The sequence below is a fragment of the Desmodus rotundus genome, chromosome 6 (genome assembly GCF_022682495.2).
Source record: "Desmodus rotundus isolate HL8 chromosome 6, HLdesRot8A.1, whole genome shotgun sequence".
Lineage (NCBI taxonomy): Eukaryota > Metazoa > Chordata > Mammalia > Chiroptera > Phyllostomidae > Desmodus > Desmodus rotundus.
Window position 1 is genome coordinate 122,228,664 of NC_071392.1, and position 22,856 is coordinate 122,251,519.

Consider the following 22,856-nt stretch of genomic DNA (forward strand, 5'->3'; position numbering starts at 1 on the left):
TAACACAATCATTTTTTATATTGATCACGTGTTAAACTGATAATACTTTGGATATATTTGTTAAATAATATATATTGCTAAAATTAATTCTGCCATTTTGCTTTCATTGTTCTTAATATGACCAAAAGGAAAACTTAACTTCCGTATGTGGCTCACACTGTTTCTTTGGAACGACCCCTGCCCGAGGGAGACGGAGGTGCACTAGAGGAGTTCAAAGCAGGAACGATCGATTCATTTACACCATTGCAGAGGTGGACTTGGCACAGAGGGAAAGGAAGGCTTTTTATTCTTTAATTTCTGTATCTTTAGAAAGTTGTTTTTATTTTCTAAACTGTTAAGCAGTTTCTAAAGGATGTTTGTAAGACATCTGAAGAGCATGAGGGATAACAAGATGACAAACACTCTTAATCGCCCCCCAGTTTGAGAAAAAAAACAACCCACCATTTACTTTCAGAGCATCTTTCCCTCCTCCCCAGGCTCCTGGATGGTTTTGATTTTAATTTTTATTACTCACAGAATAATAAAAATAATCATACTCTTTTAAAGAAAGTTTTTGAGTGGTGGATATCTTGTATAATTTTTTTTGGTTTGGGTAATTTGTCATTTTAATTTTTAAAAGGCATATGTTTGTATATCTATTTTATAATTATGCATATGCATGTATATGCTGCTGTACACATGTACATGATATACGCTTGTATACACATGAACATATGCATATACAATAACTGGTACCATTGTCTCTCACAAGTATTATTGGAAGTGCAGAAGGAAGGGACTTCATGCACTTGCTTTATAAAATTTCAGAGAAAAATGATTATGGGATTATTATTTACTTAATTTTGATAATTTTCTGTATTTCCCAAATGAAAATGCTCGGAGAAAAATATATTTAAATATGTTCTAACAGGGCTTTCTTAGGACTGAACACATTGCCTTAGAAGGTAGGAAGCAATGTGTTCAGAAATTTTTAAAAACAGGTAAGTTCCATGAAAAAATATTAAAGCCATCATTTTCCTTCTCCCACTCCCAAATACACTAGTCCGAGAGGCAAGGGTTAGCACTTTCAAACCAACCCTGCAATGGGTTCCTTACATGGTTTTCTCAGTGTAAGGAACTTACAAGGAGCACAGCGGTCTTCCTCCAGAGCGCTTCCTGTCTGACATAGTAGAAGAAGCATGTGAGCAAATCACATTAGCACAGTGGACCAGGCTTCCAGCAGGATGGTCAAAACAAAGGACATGCATGAATCATTTTAATTCACTGCATGTGCATTATATGAAGTTGAGTCAGCTCCTACTCCTGACGACCCTGTAAATGAGTGACGTCCACAATGTCCTGTCCTTAACAGCCCTGCTCAATTCCTGCAGACTCATTTGAAAAGATCATTTAAAATTACAAAGAAGAAATGCAATACTTCCTGCAATCCTATCATCCAGACATACCACTCATAGTATTTTTATGTATTTATTTCTAGTATATCCAGACATACAAATAAACCATATTTTAAAACTTTGGACATATACTTTGTATTTTTTCCCTGAAGAACATTATATTATAAGTGCTTTTTCATGGCATTGAATATTCTTCATAAGCATATTTTCAATGACTTTGACCCATCATTTTATAGAAATCAATTAAAAATATCTAAGGGCTTAAATTGGGAATGAATATATTGTATTTTTATTGTGATTAGGATGGAACATATGTATTCTCCTACTTGAGTTTAAGTGTATAATTGATACCACACATAAAAAGATAATGCAAATTTTACTTTCTCGTACTCAATAGTGATTTTCTAAGTTGTTAACATTAGGTGAATGAAAGTCTTCCCTGTGGATGTGGAAAACACGTCCAAGGGCACAACTTTAATGAAAATAGACTAGTTGTGCACTTCTGTATCCACCAGTAAGTGAAAAAGCAGAAACTTCATTAATGCAAAGTGGCATGGAGCTATAACCTTGAGTCTTAGGAGAAAAGTAAAATTTAGATTCTGCCCTTGTCTCAGGGAGGCAGAAAGTTGCAGGTTCATCTTTGCCAGGTCATTTACCTTTAGTGACTTACTTGGTGTAAACCAGGGTTATCTAGATGAATCCCACCTGCGTCACATCTGATACCTGTAATGAAAGATGGGATGTGGCAGTGGCTAGGGAAAGAGGTGGGGGTGGGGATATCTTCTACAATTAAATGAATGAATCGGGGTGGAGTGGTTAGAGGAAGGAATAGTCTTCATGACAGATAGGAATCTAGGAGCTGTGCCATCTGAGGAAAACCACTGCATTTTTTAAAAGGTAGAAGATACGGCAAGTATCATAATAAGTAAGAATGTGACAAGGCAAGATGGACGTGTGAGTGAGGGAATGGAGAAAGGAATTTATATAGAAATCATAGCCCCCACCCCCTAGATGCCTTCTGTGGGCCAGCTGCGTGTCTCCCATGGGGTGGGATGGGAGTCGCCTGCGTAGGAGGAGGGATGGAGGAGGAGGCAGGGTTTCCTTTTACTTGATGTGTAAGGATGACAAGGTTGAAGGAGATGAGAAGGAAGTAGGTTGAAGTAAACTGAGTCTTCATTATTTGGGAGTTTGAAGAGTTGATCCTGTCTGACATCTGTGAGGAAATGATGGCCTCTTTTTAATGACTTGCACAGGGTCACAGGATTGACCTTCCACAGGTGCCCCAGCAAGCTGCCCGCCACTGCTGCATGTGGACATGGACTATTTATTCTTCTGAGATCCTGACCTCTGGGGCAGAGCCTGGATGTTTTCTAGAACTTTGGGGCTGACATGTCAATGCATTCCATGATGCAAAATGACACTAGGTTCCCTTTGCACTGGAATTTGTAAGCTACCTCTCAAGCTAATTTAAGCAAGAACAATGAGAAGTTATTGAAAGGATACAGGGCTGCTTCCAGGAATCACAGTATAGGAAGGGAAGGATCTGAAAATATGACCTAAAAAGCTTTCAAGAATCCAGGTAGCAAATGATTTTTGGGTGGTCTCTTATCTCTGCTCCTCCAGTGTTGTTTTCCTGTTTCCCTCCTTCTCTTTCCACATGAGGTACAATGACTCCCCCCAGGTGTTTGCACCCCCTAGTTCAAGCAACTCATGATTGGCATCTCTGAAGTCCAATCCCAAACTCTCAAGAAGAAGAAGCAGCTGATTGGCTCAGCATTGAGCTTATGTCTGTCCTTGGTCCAATCAGCTCTGGCCAGGGGTAAGGTCCTGGAACAAATGTGGGTGCCATTGATACCCTGTGGATAAGGCTCAGATAATAATTCTCAAAGAAGGGACTTGTGAGCTCAATGGGATCCCCCAAATTGACCATTACCACTGATACTTAGCAGGTGTGGGACATGGGATACAGTCTTTCACCATCGTTGTATCCTTTTCCACCAAGGATAATCTTTCATTTCTTGTTATTGAAAGTGTGGTCTGTGGAACGGCATCTTAGAAATGCAGAATCTCAGGACCCCACCCCAGACCTGTTGATTCAGAGTCCTGCTGTTTACAAGATTCCCAATAACTTTAGGGCACTAACATTGAGAAATGCTGATTAGATGAAGGAGCAAGTTGGGAACCAGCCATAGGTTAGGGCTCTTGAGACTGCTTCTTCCACAGGAGCCTGATGGTTTTCTTCTGGCAAGTAAATTGTTTTGGCTGAGCTCCTGCTGAGAGCCTTCCCATGCCCTCAACTCCACACCCTTTTGAAGGTGTTTCTGCAGGATGAGGATGGAGAGAGATGCTTGTGTCTCATGCAGAAACTATAATGTGTTGGCACCAAGGGGTGATTGGTGGGATGAAAAGGGAAAGAGAAAGGCAATAAAGGTGTTAAAATCATTGCCAAGGCGGGAGTAACACCAAGCTCACTTCTAATTAGTCATTATCGTGAGGTTAATAAATGTTCCTTATATATCAAATTGCTGTCCTCCTCCATACATCCAGCTCTGTAAATTTTTTAAGTATTTAGAAATGCAGTTATAAAGAAAGCTTAAGCTCTTCGTGAGCTAAACCAGCAACTTTTGATGATGGAAAAAGACTAGATTACTTATTTAGAATATAGACACCCTCAGGAAATTCACTAGGTATAATATCCTTGGCAGTAATTCAGAAATCCACACCATTAGTGTTTTGGACTTTGAAGTCTAAAAAGATGAATTTCAGACACTGAACTTTGTAGGAATTCTGTCTTCCTGCTGTTTCTTTTATTGACTCCTTAAAGAGTCCTAGGAGCTAATATGGGTCACTATAACCTGTCATTACTATTAAATCAATCTGCTCATTTGCAGGGAAGCATTTATTATTTAGTAATAGACCAGACAATCAATAAAAATTACTTTCTTATAAAAACCCTTACTTTGTGCCCTGGCCAGGTTGCTTGGTTGGAGCATCGTCTCATACACCAAAAGGTTGCAGGTTTGATCCCAGGTTGGGGCGCATACATGAGGCAACTGATCATTGTTTCTTTTTCGTATCGATGGTTCTCTCTCTCCCTTCTTCTTTCTCTAAAACCAATAAATATATCCTTGGGTGAGGATTAAAACAACAACAACAAACCTTACTTTGTCACTGTCAGAGGGACCAGATGGAAGTAACAAGAATTTCTAATTCTCTGAGTAAATGGGAAGCCCTGCCTGGGAGGGACTCTTCTGACGTGATTCAGAACTTTTCTTCAGTGCTTATTTTGTTGGGTTAGAAAAGGATGGCTTCCCTGCACCAGGCTGGAGTTGTGAAAGCCAACTGCCTTCAAACTTTTGTATGCTAGGTGAGCACACTTTTATATTCATTATAAAAATGTTTCATCCTTATATTGGATAGAAATATGAAAGTATGTGGAACTCTTTGAAGTACTGCTGTTCGTTCTTGGCTGCACAGAGGAACCACTGGGGAGCTTTGACAACTTCTGATTCCAGTGTAATTGCGTGCATGTGGCCTGGGCGTGGGGAATTTTAAACCCTTCCCTACCCCCAAGATTCTAATGTGTTGCCAAGGTTGAGAACCATCATTTTATTGACCTGTTTATCAAACAGGCTCATAGGGATGTTTGTGAAAATGCAGATTCCCAGGGAATAGTCCAATAGAGTAAAATTTACTAGTTTTGGGACAACTCCAAGAATCTGAGTCTTTAAACAAGCATAGCCCCGTAGTGAGTGCAATAGAGGAAGCCGTTGGGCCACACTAAGAATCACTTTCTAGGAGATTATGTCTAAAAAAGAGAATGACTGCTTAGGACTAGAATGTGTTTCAATGTTGGGTCATTAGGGATCCATCAGTTTGTAATCCAGACGTATTTGTAAAAGATGATAGAACAGTAGTGTGGGGAAGGAGTGAGACTCCTGGGATGCTCTGAAAGAGCAGAGCTCTGGTCCTTGTTTTGCTTCTCTAACCAGCTTTGTGGTTCCCGGTAAAACACCCAATCATGTTGGTACCTGAGCTCTTCCTCTCTCAAACGAGGGCTTTGGGAAAGATTGATCTCAGGTCTTCTGAGTCCCAATACTTCATGGTTTTCTCTGAAGCTAAAATTTTCTGTGGGCATCAACTCTTACAGAAATTTTCAGCAAGACTCCTGGTCAATGTACCAAAACAGTGGGTCTGCAAGCATGGCCCCCAGGCCCACAGCATCTCCACCACCTGGTGAGTGCTTTTTAGTGTCCTGAGCCCTGCCTCAGACTACTAAGCTGAATCCTTGGGGTAAGGACCACTATCCCAAAACTGATACTTGAATAAAAGAAAGTTGAGAAGTGTTCTTTTGACCTATAGTGAAGGAAAACCATCTCTATAACATGAACTTTAACACTATTCAAAATGTGGTGATAGTATTTGTTGGCAAGCTGATTCAAATTGAAGGGGAATCTATAAAAAATACCGAAACCTAGAGGCTTTCTACACCAAGTGAATGTCAACATCGCCCGAGAATTTGTGAGGATTGCAAAATCTCTAGTCTCGCCCAGACATACTGAATCAGTTTATGCATTTTTTTAAGTACCTGGTAACTCAGGGGCAGGTTAAAGTCTGAGAAGTCCTTCTTTAGATAAAGATGTTAGGGCCCCATCGTCAGCTTTCCCTTACCTTCATAATAATAATTATGTACCTGTCAGTATTTGGTTCCACACCCACTTCTACAGTCAAATCCAGGGAAGAAGACATTTTCCTTTAAAATTGCTGTGTACTTATTCCAATTTAATAGTTGGTAGCTGTTGTTTTCATTGTATTTTTGGCTATTTGAGAGTGTTAAGCCTTTTTTTTTTCCGCCTGCATTCTGACCTGAAGAAAATTTCTAACACTTTCACTTTTTTCTTCTTTTCTTTGTCTTTTGAGGCTACCATCTTAGTCTGGATCCCTATATTATTTGAGAATATTTTTAAACTTATTTTTCAGGTAATGGCCCACTTCTCTAAAATGGAGAATGGGCAGAGTGTTGGTGGCTTGTTTTTATTTTTATTTTGTTTTGTTTTGATTCATTGTTATGTTTCTATGGCTATCAATCTTAATAAAACTATAAATTATAAGATTGCCATTAAGGTACAACAAGTTATAAACTAGAAGATTAACAGTAAATTGCAGAGTTTTCTTTTAAAAAGAAAAACTTGTGAGGGATCCATTAATTCTGTCGGTAGAACCTCCCCCATTAAGAGGAAGAATGAGCCTGTGCCGTGGTCATCTTCAGGCAGGCAGAGACGGCTGTGGGGTCCACAGTCAGAACCGGCCAATTCACTATAAAAGAGATGGAAATAGGGCATAGTGCATGGTGTACATATTCTTAGGTAGCAACTTTTTAAAATAATCCTTTTCATCATTCCATCCTTGAAGCCTTCTGGCCACAGTTCCTAGGTTCCAGGACACTCTCAGCCTTTTCAAAAAATATGTGAGTTCTGAAAAAATTTTCCTGGCTCCAAAATATGAGTTGAAAAGTATGACATTAAAATGACTACCTGTTTCATTAAATATTTCCCAAATAAGACATTTTATCCACTCTTAATCAAATATGACATAACAACTTGTATACTTAAATCATCCTCATGGACTTACGTATGAACTATGATTGGTTTGGGTGCCACTCAGTATGTTTTGTATGATTGGGGTGGTGCCTCTAACAATTAAGAATTCCTAGAGCAACCAAGGTCTTAAAATCCTTACCTCCTATGGATAGTTACTTTCTTCCATCTCTTCGATGATTATTCCATATCTGTTTTTTCTATTTAGGAGTAGAAATTTGTCAGTGTTTTTATTTTTTGTATTATTATTATTATAATTATTATTATTATTTTGTAAAAATAAGGATGTACCATGTACCATGCTCATGGATTGGAAGAATTAACATCATCAAAATGGCCATACTACCCAAAGCAATTTATAGATTCAATGCAATCCCTATTTGAGTACCCATGACATATTTCACATATATAGAACGAACATTTCAGAAATTTATATGGAACCATAAACGACCCCAAATAGCTGCAGCAATTTTGAGAAAGAAGAACAAAGCAGGAGGGATCACAATACCTGATATCAAACAGTATTACAAGGCCACTGTAGTCAAAACAGCCTGGTACTGGCATAAAAACAGGTACATAGACCAATGGAACAGAACAGAGAGCCCAGAAATAAACTCAAGCCTTTACGGTCAATTAATATTTGACAAAGGAGGCAGGAGCATAAAATGGAGCAAAAACAGCCTCTTCAACAGATGGTGTTGGGAGATCTGGACAACTATGTGCAAAAAAATGAAACTCGATCACCAACTTACACCATACACAAAAATAAACTCAAGATGGATAAAAGACTTAAATATAAGTTGTAACACCATAAAAGTCCTAGAGGAAAATATTGGCAGGAAAATCTCAGACATTCCACGCAGCAAAAGCCTCACAGACACATCCCCTAAAGCAAGGGACATAAAGGAAAGAATAAACAAATGGGACCTCATCAAAATAAGCTTCTGCATGGCTAAAGAAAACAGCACCAAATTACAAAGAGAACCAACAGTATGGGAAAACATATTTGCTAATGATACCTCAGAGAAGGGCCTGATCTCCAAAATATATAAAGAACTCACACGACTCCACTCCAGGAAGACAAACAACCCAATTAAAAAATGGGCAAAGGACTTGAACAGACACTTCTCCAAGGAAGACATACAGAGGGCCCAGAGACATCTGAAAAGATGCTCAGCATCACTAGCCATCAGAGAGATGCAAATTAAAACCACAATGAGGTACCATCTCACACCAGTCAGAGTGGCCAACATAAACAAATCCACAAACAAATGTTGGAGAGGATGCGGAGAAAAGGGAACCCTAGTACACTGTTGTTGGGAATACAGACTGGTGAGGCCACTGTGGAAAACAGTATGGAATTTCCTCAGAAAACTAAAAATGGAGCTGCCCTTTGACCCAGCAATTCCACTGCTGGGATTATACCCTAAGAACCCTGAAACACCAATCCAAAAGAACCTGTGCACCCCAATGTTCATAGCAGCAAAATTTACAATAGCCAAGTACTGGAAGCAACCTAAGTGCCCATCAGCAAATGAGTGGATCCAAAACCTATGGTATATTTACACAATGGAATTCTACGCAGCAGAGAGAAAGAAGGAGTTTATACCCTTTGCAATGGCATGGATGGAACTGGAGAGCATTATGCTAAGTGAAATAAGCCAGGTGGTGAGGGACAAATACCATATGATCTCACCTTTAACTGGAACATAATAAATAGAAGAAAAAAGGAAACAAAATATAACCAGAGACACTGAAGTTAAGAACAATCTAACAATGGTCGGGGGGAGTGGGGAGGGGACAGTGAGGAGAGGGGATTACAGGAACTACTATAAAGGACACATGGACCAAATCAAGGGGGAGGGTGGAGGTGGGGGAGGGAGGGGGGTTCAGCTGGGGTGGGGTGGAGGGAGGGGGAGAAAAGGCATACAACTGTAATTGAATAACAATAAATTTTTTTTAAAAATCCAAAAAAAAAATAAGGATGTACCAAAAGGATCATTTTAAATCAATTTTTGAGTTATTATTTCTCCCTAGAAAAGTAATTCTTAACTTTTGGGAGAATATAACTCATTTAATAATCTCATAAAAGCTAAAGAGTATCTGCTTCTAGAAACATAAACATATGTGCAAAAATATATAAATTTGGGCTGAAGGTTGATGTTTCAGTAAAGTCTCTCTGATGATAAAAATAAATACATCAACAAATAAAATTCATATGTCCACATCAGGAGTTTTAAGGAAGGAAAGGATAGCTTTTTGGTTCACATAGCTGAAAAGTGCTTCGGGCATAGCTGGTTTCAGGGTCTCTATAAATGTGTTGTACTTGGTTTCTTTCTGCCTCTCTGACCATGTTTAGATAGTTCTCTGGCTTCGCGTGTTAGTCACTGATAGCTCTAGGCTGATATCCCATGGTGTCAAACCTAGCAGAAGAAAGACAGACTACTTCCCAGGTCTCTCAAATCAAGTCTCAGAATTGAGTTTGTTAATCCTGATTGGTCAGATCCGCTGTCCTGTCTGTCCCTGAACCAAGAGCATTCCATCCTTAGCAATAGGGGATCACAGCCCGGGTCACAGCTCCACTTCTGACAGTCAGTAGCACTGGAACCTCGGGAACTGAAATCAGGAGGGCGGAGGATTTCAAGATGAATTCTAGGGCACTTCTGTCAATAGAAGGGGGAATGGTGTTAAGGGACAAAGACAACCAAAATTCACTGCCATGAGCAACCCCTACTTTAGAGATAAAGAAACACTCTCATTAGCTCAGGCCCACCTTCTTTACTCCTACAGAGACTAAAATACATATACATCATTCATTCCCTTAATATGAATGTACTGTGCACCTTTGGTATAAGGCACTTTCAACTATGCATTCATGACCCCCATTACCCTCAATGAAGCATTTCTTTTGCAACTTGTCATTACATACCTGGTCCAGAATGCTGTGCTTGCTTTAGCATTTGAGCAAGGTGGGTGCACACATTAAACTTACTCAAGCATCTTCCCTAGAGGTGTAGCAATGCAGGTAGCTCAGTCCCTAGGCATTCAAAAATTAGACTTATTCCTAATAGTACTTCAGGCTATGTTTGCCAAGCCTCATGGAAAGGTTTCTCCCCCCCCCCCCAAGTGTGCAGCACTGATTTGAGGCTTAACTAATGTGGTTAATGGTTAACAGAGAAGAAAAGATACATTTAAAATTACACATAATGAACAGAAAACCTCTGAATAGTATGCTGAGAGTTGTCAGTAGGTAAAAGGTTTTATGTCCTGTCTTCCTTTGTTAGTGATGAGAGTTACCTGGGCTGTGACCTCCTATAGGTGGAAGTGGAATGGACAGAATACCTGGATCTAACCAACCAGTATGTCAAGCTCAATTCTGAGACTTTCAGATACCTGGGAAATGAAGTCTTTCTTCTGGTAGGTTTGATACTATGAAGTATCTGCCTGGAGCTGTTACCTACAAGAGGTCATTTGTTAAGCTAACATACCTCATCACTCCAACACAGTGAGCAAGGAGCGAGTGGTACTGAAAAATCTGGAAAACAGAAGGTAGCTGAATGTAAATGGAACTTGTATGAAACTTCCAAATAATCCTGGCTTTAGGCCCATGACATGAGGCCATTGAATTAATAAACTGGCTTTTATATTAAGGCAGGAAAAAGAAACCACTCTGGGTGTTTCAGCCAGAAAAGATTTAATACAGGGAACTGGGAGCTTACAAAATGGTCTACAAGGCTGGTGAATGAGGAATGGTGTGGCCACCACTGGACTTTTGAGTTCAAGGGCATGCCACTGTTGCCACTGCTGCAGAAACCCTCTGTGAAATCTTTGTTTTTCAACTCTTACTTGCCAGGAGCAGAACCAGCAGGAGGATGGCCACTGCCTTTCAGATATTTGAGTGCTTCTAAATGGTTTCAATTCTAACTGGAGCCCAGCTGCAAGGAAGCCTTGGAAATTTAATGTTTTAGCTTTCGGGCCTCCCCAGCAGAGGAAGGGTAGAGTGGAGTACAGAGGCAATCCACAGTATATGCTATAGTTTCTATATACGGGTTGTCTTGTTCCTCAATAAACTAAAAACAGAACTACCATGTGATTCGGCAATCCCATTTCTGGGTATGTAACCAAAGAGAGTGAAATCCGTTGATGGATGAGTAGATAAAGAAAATGTGATATATATAATAGAAATAACATATACATACACATACACACAGAGAGAATAAAATATTATGCGGCCTTAAAAAAAAAGAAGGAAATCCCGCCATTTGCAACAACCTGGATGAACCTACATGATACTATGCTAAGTGAAATAAGCCAGGCACAGAGAGACACATACTGCATGATTTCGGTTATATATGGAATTTTAAAAAAGCCAAAGTCACAAAAACAGAGAGTAGAGCGGGGGTTGCCAGGGGTGGGGGGAAATGGGGAGATGTTCAGCACGCAGAGTTTCAGTCACACAGGATGAGTAACTTTGGAGATCCGATGTGCAGTGTGGTGGCTACAGGGAACAGTACTGTGCCGTATACTTGAAATTCGCTGAGAGTAGATCTTAAGTGTCCTCCCCATATACACAAAAAGGTAACTATGTGAGGCGATGGCTATGCTAATTAGCTCTATTGTGGCAATAATTCACAATGAATACATAGATCAAAACATCTTATCACACACCTTAAATATATACAATTTTTATTGGTCGATTATACCTCAATAGGGATGTGAAAAATCAGTTCTTCTGGAGTTTTTATTAATGAAGTCCCTTTTTGTTCAAGAGAAACCACCTGTTCACAATTGAAAATAGTGTTAAGATCAGGCCTCACTAAATAGTGAATTGCATGTGTTGTATTTTAAAATATATGTTTAAACTTACAGACAGTAAAATTCATGTTTTTAGTTTAAGTTATATGAGTTGGACAAATGCATTAAGTCACGTAACCACAGACATTAAGATACAGATCAGTTCCATGACTCAAAAATAAATGTATTTCTGCTTCCTGTTTGTAGTCAAGCCCTTTCTCCATCCCTAACCCCTGGCAACCACTGCTCTGTTTTCCATCATTAATAGCTTTGCCTTTTCCAGAATGGCACAGAATCATTTCTGTGATCTGATATGAGCACAATGCATTTAAGCTGTGTTGTTGCTTGTGTAGGTGATACATTTCTTTTTATTACTGAGTAGTATCCCATTGTGTGTGTGTGTGTGTGTGTGTATACATACATATATATATACACATATATATACACACATACCACTTATGACTTTCATTTTGAGAGAATCACATAAATTCTTTTAGTCAAAATCTCTCTATATATTTTTAAGTGTCATGGATATGATGAACCCCACTTTGCCTGTTAATCATGATAAAGAAATGAAGAAGGTAAATGTCCCAGCTTGCCATAGCAAGGTCTGCAGAAGGGGCCATAGGTGCCATGTCTGGCCACGGATGTGGCAAAAAGAAGCCCCTGCTGCAGCCCAAGAAGCAGGTCAAGGATGAACAAGGTAAGGCAGTTGAGAGCAGAAGCAAAAAGAGAAGAAACATGAGGGGCTAAAAGCAAAGGCAGCAGAGAAGGGCCCCCTGGCTATAGGTGGAATTAAGGAATCTGGCAAAAAGTGGGCTGTTTCATGTACCTGGGACAATGGTGACCCTTAATTCCATTTGTTTTAACATCTGGATTCCCTGTCATAACATCTGTTTCCACCCACGGCTAGAATTGAAATGTTGTTACAGAGCCTGTTATACATTTAAGAATAAACTTTTGTAGTAGTAATAGTAGTAGTGATGATAATGATGGTGGTGGTGGTGATACAGTGGCTTATCTTTAGTTCTCACTCTTGCCATTTCAACCGTAACTGTGAGGTCAGAGTAAACCCAACCTAGAATCCTGCCAAAGTGTGTTCTTCAATCTTTTGTTCTATTCTGAATTGTGTACTACCTGGAATTAAACCAGATCATTTGAAAAAATATTAAGGAATATTTTAGGAAATATAAAGGAAGAGGAAGGAGGTAAATGTCTTTCCTTCCCTGGGTTACTTTAAACTAGGTGTACTTTACTGACAAATAATCAGGTTATATAGTCTAACTACCATTCCTGAATAGGAACAGGACAATTAGACACATCTTAAGAAATTGAACTTTTTCCATTCTAATATTTAGACCAAGAACCTAGAATGTAGGCAGTGCCTATTCACACCACCTCAGTGAGTTTTCCAAGAGATGAAATACTTTTAAAATGAATTTTATTATCCACATTTAACAGGTAAGAAAGCTGAGGTGGAAAGAAACTACAGAGTTCCTTAAGATTCTCTCAGCTCATAAAGAACTTGAATCCAGGGCTGCCCGGTAACAAAGTCTATGCTTTTTTTTCTTTTTTCTTTTTAATTTATGAGGGTGACTCTAGTTAATTCAAGTATACAGGTTTCAGTTGCACAATTCCAAGACACATCTTCTGTACACTGTGCCACAGGGGTGTCCCCCCTACAGCCTGTGGGCTGCATGGGGCCCGGGGTGGCTGTGAGTAGGGCCCAACACAAGATCATAAATTTACGTAAAACATTATGAGATTTTTTTGTGATTATGTGTTGCAATGTATTTCATGTGTGGCCCAAGACAACTCTTTTTCTTCCAGTGTGGCAGAGACGTCGAAAGGTTGGACACCCCTGCCCATGTGTTCACCACCCCAAGTCTCACGCCATGGGCACTTATCCACCCTAGACACTCCTCCACCTCCCTTCATACCCCTCCCCTCAGCAATCTTGTCCATGAGTTTTTTTCTCTTCTTTTCCTTTTTGCTCAATCCCTTCACCTCCCCTCCGCCCCTCAACAACCACCTCCCAGCTGTCCGCCTGCTCTCTTAAGTTCTAGCTTTTCCTTTGCTTGATGTCATTTAGCAGACATTGATTCTGCCAGTGCTATTTTGTATACATATAATTGTGTGCCTCTATAATGAAGATGATGCCAGCTTATCCAGATTACTTACCTTATTCAATCATTTCCAAGGTATGAGGAAAAAACACATTCTGCATAAAACATTTGTAGACCAGTGAGATAGCTAATTAGAAACACCGAGTTTCTCCCAAGAAGACTTGCTTAAATGCAACAGAGTATAATTTTTTACAGCACTGGTGCCTGGAGTCAGAAGTCACATTTAACGTCCAGGTTACCTTCATTATGGGGCCTTTAGATGTGTACTTACTGGATTTTAGAGGGACCTGTTTTGACCTGATGCATAAAAGCCTTCTTAATAACAGAACTTCCTTGTAATGAGATTCTGCCATATCATTTAAAAATAATTTGAGGTAACTAAATCAGATCAGGGCCTTACCCCTAAAACATTATAGGTACTTTAGTAGATGTAAAGAAAATGCTCTCCTACGGAGGATGTCGATTGGCAGGCAGAGAGAAAGCCCAGATGGAGCATCGCGTGCTGTCGTGGCCATGGCATAGAGTGCTTACAAAGGGCGGCAGCATCTCCAGCGTAGACTGTCAACTTCCCTGCTGTGCCCCCCAGTCCCCAACTTACATGTAAGCTGGACAACACCATCTTAGTACTTTCTGAGTGCATTGCATTGTGGCAGGTCATAAACGTGCTAGGTTCCTCTGGGCAAAGCAAATAAGCTACAGGAGCTCTGCCCTAGGAGCCATTAGTCTGACGGTTTTTGAGAATGTTCCACTCCTGAGGGTGAGTAGGTGTGACACATTCTGCAGTGAACATACCCTTAAAATAAAAACGTGGCCTTGGCTGATACTGGGAAAGGTCACCTTGCTTTTTGGCCTAATGAAGGGCCCCCACAGCTTGTTCACTGATAGCAGTTACCTTGCCTAAGCTGTGAGCTTCTGGTTACAGGAGTTGTTTTTCTCATTTCCTTTTATCTCTTTGGGAGCCTAGCACAGTGTGTGATGTGCAGCAGGTACTATGTCTGTCTAATCTATATCTATATCTCTATATCTATATCTATATCATCTATCTATCGTCATCGTCATCTATCCATCAGTCTTGTGTGTGTATTACAGACTGTAAAGCTGCATGGGAGGAAATCTACCCATGTAATTTAGAGCATCCTGGAACTCTTTAGGAAGATGGAAATCTTTGATTGGTTTGCATCCTCATTTACTATATATTTATTAAAGAACAGTGTATTGAATGCATGACATGGGTCAAGTACCATGCAGGACGGATAGTGACATATGTGTTTTTGCAAAATATACAACCCAGGTTTCACTGGGAGAGCATAGAATTGTTCTACTACCTCTTTTATTAGACCTGCTTAACATTTATTGAGCAACGATTAGATGGTGGAATCTCTTCTAAGCCATTTCTGTATTAACTCATTTAATTGTGTGTAATCCTCAACACAGTTCTGTTGAAGTCGGCACCATGATTACCTCCATTATACAAATGGGGAGACTGAGGTGCAGAGAAGTAAAACTTGCTGAAGGTCACATAGCTGTAAAAAGTATGGCTGGGTCTTGAATCCGGGCAATCTGACAGAAGAGCGCCTACTTGTGTGTACTGGAGTCTACTGGTCAGATGGGAAAAGCAGGGGATCTGAAATGAGGCCCTCCCCGCCGAGCTGTGGTTAGAGAAGGCTTCCCGGCATCAGAGACGTCCGTGTAAGTCATGGATGATGGGTAGGGATTAGACAAGTGAGGAAAGAGGAAGAGGTGGGTGTAAGCATGTTCTGTTTAGATGCCACATCATACACAGGATTGGTCGTTGTAGTTGGGAAGTGTGTGTGTGTGTTTGTGGTAAATGGTAAAAGTATGTTTGGAAAGCCAGGTGTTCTAAATCTTTGTGAAGCTGTGTAATTAACTGGCCTTTTGTCTTATAGGTGGCGGTGAGCCATTGAAGGGTTTTAATCAGGTGACATGCTACAACTTGCATATTTAGGAGTTAGTTGGGTTAGTTCTATGGTGAGAATAGAGGGAAGGGTAGGAGGCAAACTGCAGGCAGAAGAATTAAGTAGGAGGCCTTGCGGCAGCCCAGAGAAAGGATGATAGAGACCGATGTTGGGGCTGCAGATTTGAAGGAGCTCCAGGGGGAAGAATCAACAGGACTTTAGAATTAATTGGATGGACAGGAAAGAGGAGTTAGAAGGAAGAGTTACATTTCCAGTATTTAAAGAATAGACTGTGAATTTCACATTTCTGCTCCAGGCCAGCATTTTATTGTCCTCACTGTTCATTTCCTTACAGAACGGGAAGGGCACGTTAAATGTCGGAGGAACGCATGTACACAGATTTCTGTGGACTTCTGGCCCGTTGGGCTTTCATTTAGAATGCTGTCGTTTCTTTAGTTCATGCTACTTGTGGCAGATCCTTTCAGTAAAGCTTTCGTGCATGCAGCCTTTTAGGAAGAGCAGTGCTGTTCCCTATAATTTGCCTCTAGAAAGAGAAAGAAATGCAAAAGTAGGACGAAAGGAATTATACTGATATTCTCTAGCATAATGGGTGTTGTATCAGTAGGTGTTAAGACTGAACATGTCTTTTAACCTCAAACAATCAGATTCTCACCTTGTTCCATTTTTTTATTGATTGATTTGAGAGAGAGAGGGATTGAGATTGAGATTGATTTGTTTTTCCACTTATTTATGCATTCGTTGGTTGATTCTTGTATGTGCCCTGACTGGGGATGGAACCCACAACCTTGGCATGTCAGGCCAATGTGCTAACCAACTGAGCTACCTGGCCTGGGCTCTTGTTCCGTTTTTATACGCATAAGCGCATGTTTGACATTGTGTGTGTGTGTGTACACTTTCATGTGCATGGTTGGGCACAACAAAATATTTTCCATTGACCTTGGGTAATGTGTTTTTATAATGGGAAGTTCTATCTTAAACATATCATAGTATTCAACAGAAAAATATCATTTTTTTCTGTGATAACTGCCTTGTCCTTTTCCTCAAACCTTTGCTTCTGGAATTCCTGGCAACAGAAGCTGTGTTCCCTTTTAGGATTTCTCTCCTGGCTGATAGGTTTAATCTGTGGCTCAAGAAAGCAAATGTAGGATTACCTGAGAGTCTTGCTTTTTCTATACAGTCCAGGTTTTCAAATGGTAAAACACCGGCCCTCTGTAAAATTTTAAACATCTGTACTAATTATTTGATCCTTTTCTCCCTTCCACCTTTGATCTTTGTAATTTTTGTTTATTCAAGTGTAAGATTCTTGAAAAACCTTTTTCCAGTTAGGAACTGAAGGCAATGGAGGCTCTTTGGAAGTTTGCTGTGGTTTAAACAACCACATGAACAGTGATTTGTGATATTCCTTATGAAAGAGCGTTATCTGGAGGGGAGGAAGCAGGTGGCATCTTATCAAGTGGGACCCTACTCATAAGAGGCCACTAGAACTCAGGTAAGGTGCTAACTGCTTTGCAGGCATTATCTTATGTGACCTTTGCAAGAGGTGAGCAATGACATGATTATTTCTTCCACTTGAGGAAAGTGATGTTGGGGAATTTGTCTAGGCATCCTTTTCCAGCGCTGGACAGAAAAAGGAGGGAGATGAATTTGGACTTCACTGTTCTCATTTCAAAATTCATGCTTTTAACTAAAACACTGTAATTTAGGGTACCTGTAGGGCTATTTCAGGGACGAGCACAGTAGGGAGGTAGGGAAGAGGAAGAAGGAAAGGAAAGGATGGGAGAAGTGTTACACAGGTAAGCTAGCTGCTATCACAAAGAGTGCCAGAAATATATAATGGCTCAAATATGGTACAAGTTTATTTTCTGCTCATGTAACAGTACTGAGCAGGTGAAGTCACCAGTGGAATGGCCATAAGTTTTCAGTTATTCAGGGGTCTATCTGGGCTGATGTTATCTTTAACGTGTAGCTTCCATGTTCCCCCTGGGGCTGATGTCTGCCTAGAAGGGGCAAGTTGCATAAAGGGATGAATGTGTGTGGAAGGATTTTATGGGCCATGCCTGGATATGATAAACATCTCTACCACTCTCATTTTGGGGGCAGTTACACAGCTCTACCTAATGCAAAGAAGACAGGTGAATGTAGCCAGGTATGGACCCTAGAAGAAGAGGAGTGCATGCGTTTTGCTGATCTGTCAGGAACCAGTAGGTCCCAGGCCCCTATTAGAATCAAGTCTCCTCCATGCTCATGATTGTAGTTTCATTTTCCCATGCTTTGTGAGATAGGGATCATTTGTCTCATTTTACAAAGAAAAAAGTTGAGAACTATGTATATCCTTTTCTCTAACATTGCCCAAGGTCATGTGACTATTAAATGGTAGAGCCGAAATCCCAGCCTGGCTCTTTCATTCCTACACCCTGCTCTTTCCTCCTATCATACCAAGCACATTAGTCCTGCCTCTCACTCGCTGCCGCAGTCTAGTCCTTTGATAAGAAGCAATTCAGAAAGTAAGATTCAAATCCCAGTTAATTCTGTGCTACTCAAAATATGGTCTATGGGCCAGAAGCATCAGGATCACCAGGGAGCTTGTTAGAAATGTTCAGTTGCAGCCAGTCACCATCCCACATCTGCTGAACAGGACCTGTCACTTTACTGGTCTCTCGTGGCCATCTGGGTGCACAGTGAAGCTTGGGGAGCCCTGCACTGGCTCCTGCAAGACAGCTTCTCTTGATCCTGTGTGTGACCGTCACCTTTCCTCCATGCAGGAGAAGAAACGGATTCGCTGTGTTAGTGACAGGATATAACTAGTCAAGTAAAAGTCCAGCCTTTATGCCAAGTAAACATGTTTAACCTAAAAAGGACTGGCACTTAGCAACATAATATTGAATGACCGCTGGGCCCAATTTTTGCGTAGCACGAGCTGTTTCCATAGATAAGCCAAACAGGCCTGAGCAAAACACAAGAAAAGAGAACTTGGCTGTTATGGTTTTTGGACAATTTGATTTTCTAAAAAGAGCAGTTTTGTTCCTTTTTCTGAAAACATAAGTGTACTGATGTCCCAGCCTGTGCTGTTTCTCTGCTACAGGTTATAGTTAGGAAAAAAAACAGAGTAAAGACACACTCTCAAGCCATCTGACCCCCAATTCCAAGTTTCTCACAGTCATCTAATTATTACTGCACCAACTGTTAACCTTGCAGTACAGGTACAGAGGGCGCCTACCGGTTAGGTGCTTCGTGGTTGGTGAGTGTCAGGGAGGGTCTTTCTTGTGAAGCTTCCCCTGCGAGTCTCATGATAACCATTTTCTCTAGAGCACCATTCACTGCAGAGGGGGAGGGATGGGGAATGACTACCAGAGGTCTCCAAAGGCTGTGACGAATGGCCTGGGACAGCCTTCTTGTCTAGGAGGAATGGAACCTAACATCCTCCTCAGCTCAAGGGCCACACAGGCCAGGCACTACTGTTTTTGAAATAGTACAATAAAACTCTTTTCCAAAAGTTTTGCTCTCTTGATAGTTTTACTCCACATGTGTGATTTTCCTTAAAATAAACAAATCAGAAATGGTAGCTGTTCTGGTATCTGACCACATGCAGCCACTACAACATTGTGTCGATTTCCCTCATTAAATCTCACAAGCCACTCAGCAGATGTTTCCATTTACTTTTCTTGGAGATTTTGACACTGAGGGCAAACACTTGCTTACGGTCAGAGCAAGCAGATTTCCAGTTGTATGGAATCTCCCAGGTGCAGCTCTGTTACCAGCTCACGGTGGGTGGGTGGGTGGCTTGCAAACTGTAAGACTTTTTAACACTTGTCAGTGATCTTCTCCCATAAACTTAAATTGCTCCATAAGTCCGGGAATGTGTTTGCCATTCTTCTAGTAGGTGTGTCTCATTACAGTCAAATTGAAAAAGGGTACGTATTGATGTTTTATTGGCAAGATTTCCGGGCAGGATTTGATTTATGAGAATAGCATGAAGGTGTACATTGCTTCTAAGTTTTCAAGTAGTTTAACTTAAGAGTAATATAGAAAATACATTTGTTTATAAAGTTCCAAGATTGCATTTTAGGAAAGTTTGAAGCAAAGATGTTTGCTTGCTAATTCATCCATGATTATTCCACCAGGCGCTCTCATAACAATTATAGCTGCCTTTGATGACGTGCTTCACTCATTGCTGGGCACTGTGCTCAGCCATCTGCCTGTGCTTATCTAATGTCACCCTAACAAGGACCTACCAGGTAGATATCATTGCGTCCAGCGAGAAAGCACCTTGTAGAAGATCTCATGGCCAGCAGATATGAGAGCTGGGTTCCCGTGTCCTCTAATGTAGTAGTGGCTCTGTGTTTCTGATGATAGCTGACGTGTAAGATGAACATCATTTGTACATGCCGTGGCTGCAAAGGGTCATTGTCACCCATGCAGTGCCTCATTCATTTCTTTATTGTTTAATAAATGTGTATCAAGAATTTATGTGCCCAGAGGACACAGAAATGAGAAAGATTCTCATGTCCTGCCCTCATGGAGTTCCCCATCTAGTACTTTAATAAACTTTTATTGTATTTTCATTCTTGGTGGTTGCATAAGTAACAAGGATATGTTGTGTGCTTGACGGCCTTAATTAACCCAGATGGCTCATAACTTATAAAACTGTGGGCACCCAAATATGGGATGTCACATTTGGCTAGGTAATGCTAAAATCTCTAAGGACAGATTACAAAATAAATCTAAAATTAAATAACTCACTAATTTATTCCTTTACCTGTATGTTTCATCATTATTTCTTTACCTGTAGGTGTTTATCGAACGCTTTCTTTGTGTAAGGTATTATGCAGGGAATACAAAGATGAGGTCAGATTCCCACGCATCTAAAGTTTCTTTCGGGATTGGAGCTTGCAGTAGTTACAGTGCTAGATGGAAAGGCCCAGGGCCCTGCAGAGGTATGTTCAAAGTGCTGTGGGAGTCCAGGGAAGAGGGAATTAGAGAAAACTTCAAGGGGGAAACGACATCTGAGCCAGACTTCAAAGTATAGGTGAGATTGTAAGATGGGGAAATAGGAGGGGCAGAGGGCTCATTCTAGGCAGAATGGTGAAGTAAAGACAGGGAAGACTGACTAACAAGGAATTCAGCTGAGCTTTGAAGTATGAAAGATACTTCAGAGGTATCCATGATTGACTTAATAAGCAACTTCCTAGGAGCTCCTCATCGTTTTGATTCTTACGAAGATTGGAGTACTTTTTTAAATCCAAGTGAGAAATTATTATTTGAAAATTTAGAAACTACATAAAATTACAAAAATAAAAATACTCATCAGGAAACCTTCATCCAAATGAAATCACTGGCTAACATTTGAATATTTTCCTGCCTTGCTTCTGGGCATCTTTTTGAATAGCTTAAATCATGTATTACATTCCACCATTTCATTTAAAATAATTATACCAGCATTTGCCCATGTTATGAAAAACTCTGAGAAACCATCACATTTAATGGCCTTGTACTGTTCCATCAGGTGGCTTTGTCACAGTTGACTTTACCCTGCCCTGGCGTTGGAGGTGTAAGCTGTTCCATGTTTTCCACTACACACAGGCTGGCTGCTGGCCAGCAAACCCCTTTTGTATGTGGCAGATGCTGGAGCTAAGACACTTATAATAAGCTGAAAAGGGGACTTACCTGTTCAGTTGCTATGAGCCAGAAGGAACCAAGAGACTCACGTACACAAAAATCAGCCCTCTAACTAGAAGAATGGGCTGTGGAGTTTCTGGGGTAAAGATTAATTGGCTGTTTAGGTCATGTCCCTTGAGAAGTTTGATCGAAGTGTGCTAGGGACCTTCTGGCCCCCCTAAGGGAGATTCATTGACTTTCAGGCTCAAAACCATTTGGCTACTCCTCCCCTTTCCCAGCACAGTTTTGGTGGTTAGTGAAGGACTGAAACCTTGGCTGTTCACACAGGATTTCCAGGCTGGGAAGAGGAGGCAGGAAGACCTATCAAAGGGCAAGTATGTTCTGTCCTCTCTTTGACCTGAAACATGAAACAGGCGGGAAAGTGGGAAGGGCAAGCAGGTGGGAATTTATCCTAATTTCAGCAGCTTTCTTCACATACCCTGTCAGTTGGAGTTAGCAACCGGAAAAGTATTCTCCTTTGAAAGAAAAATAAGGGAAATTACACATGCCTTGCTTGATTTTTAATGTTACCGAATACTCGTATTTGTGACTTATTTCTTGTATACTGTGAGCCCAGTCCATTCTTCATTGGCTCTTCCTATTTTTGGCCCCATCTTTCTTTAGTGAAATTTCTCTAAGAAGAGAGAATTGAATTGGAGGGAGACACAGGTCCTCTCCAAGCAAGCTGCAGTGAATTCAGCTATTAAATCCATCCTAACTCCCAGCAGACGGCAGTGTATCAGACACATGGTTCCGTATACTGAATGTGTGTTCATAGTCACAGCACCTGGGGCCTGCCTTGTGTGATGACGATTCAGCAGAGGAGGGAGACAGGAAGGAGACTGTTAGCTCAGGGCAGAGAGACACCTGCTCTTTGGGGAGGGGTGGGGGGAGGGAAATACCACTTTTGCTTAACAGATACCATTTTAAAAGTTTCTCTAGAATTAATTTCTCATATTAAATTATGAGTAAAACTTTCTTAGGAATTTCACTTTTTAAAAGCACTGTTCTGTTAATTATTTTAGAAAAAACACAATTTCTTACAAGCTAAGTGGACTAACTCTGAGATGGGCCTGTCTTCAATTATATATTGGCTCCACCATTGAACAGTATTGTGACTCTGAGCAAATGATTTAATTGCTCAAGGCCTTCATTTTCTTTATCTGCAAAACCGAAACAGTAAGAGCACCTCTGACCCAGAGTATTTATACAGATTAGAAGTGAGAAAACATTTTAGAAAATGGCTAGTGTACGGTCCTGCTATAAAATGCTATTATAAAATCCAGATGCCCTTTATGATTCTTATTTATCATATAATCTTTGCCTTACTGATTCCTCAGAACAGGATAGGAG

The 22,856-nt window shown here is 40.5% G+C and overlaps 1 protein-coding gene and 1 pseudogene across 24 annotated transcripts in view; both read left to right on the forward strand.

Moving 5' to 3' along the window:
* The window catches only part of PLCB4 (phospholipase C beta 4), a 397,020-nt gene that overhangs the window by 183,817 nt on the left and 190,347 nt on the right, over positions 1 to 22,856 (forward strand). Inside the window, exon 1 of one of the 24 annotated variants that reach the window (XM_045194498.3) lies at positions 18,208 to 21,838. The exons of the other annotated variants lie outside the window; for them this stretch is intronic. The gene's annotated coding sequence lies outside the window, so the exon portion shown is untranslated. Of the gene's footprint in view, positions 1 to 18,207; positions 21,839 to 22,856 lie in introns of those variants that run through there. 24 annotated transcript variants of the gene reach the window in all.
* On the forward strand, positions 12,188 to 15,675 carry LOC112304124 (translation machinery-associated protein 7-like; annotated as a pseudogene).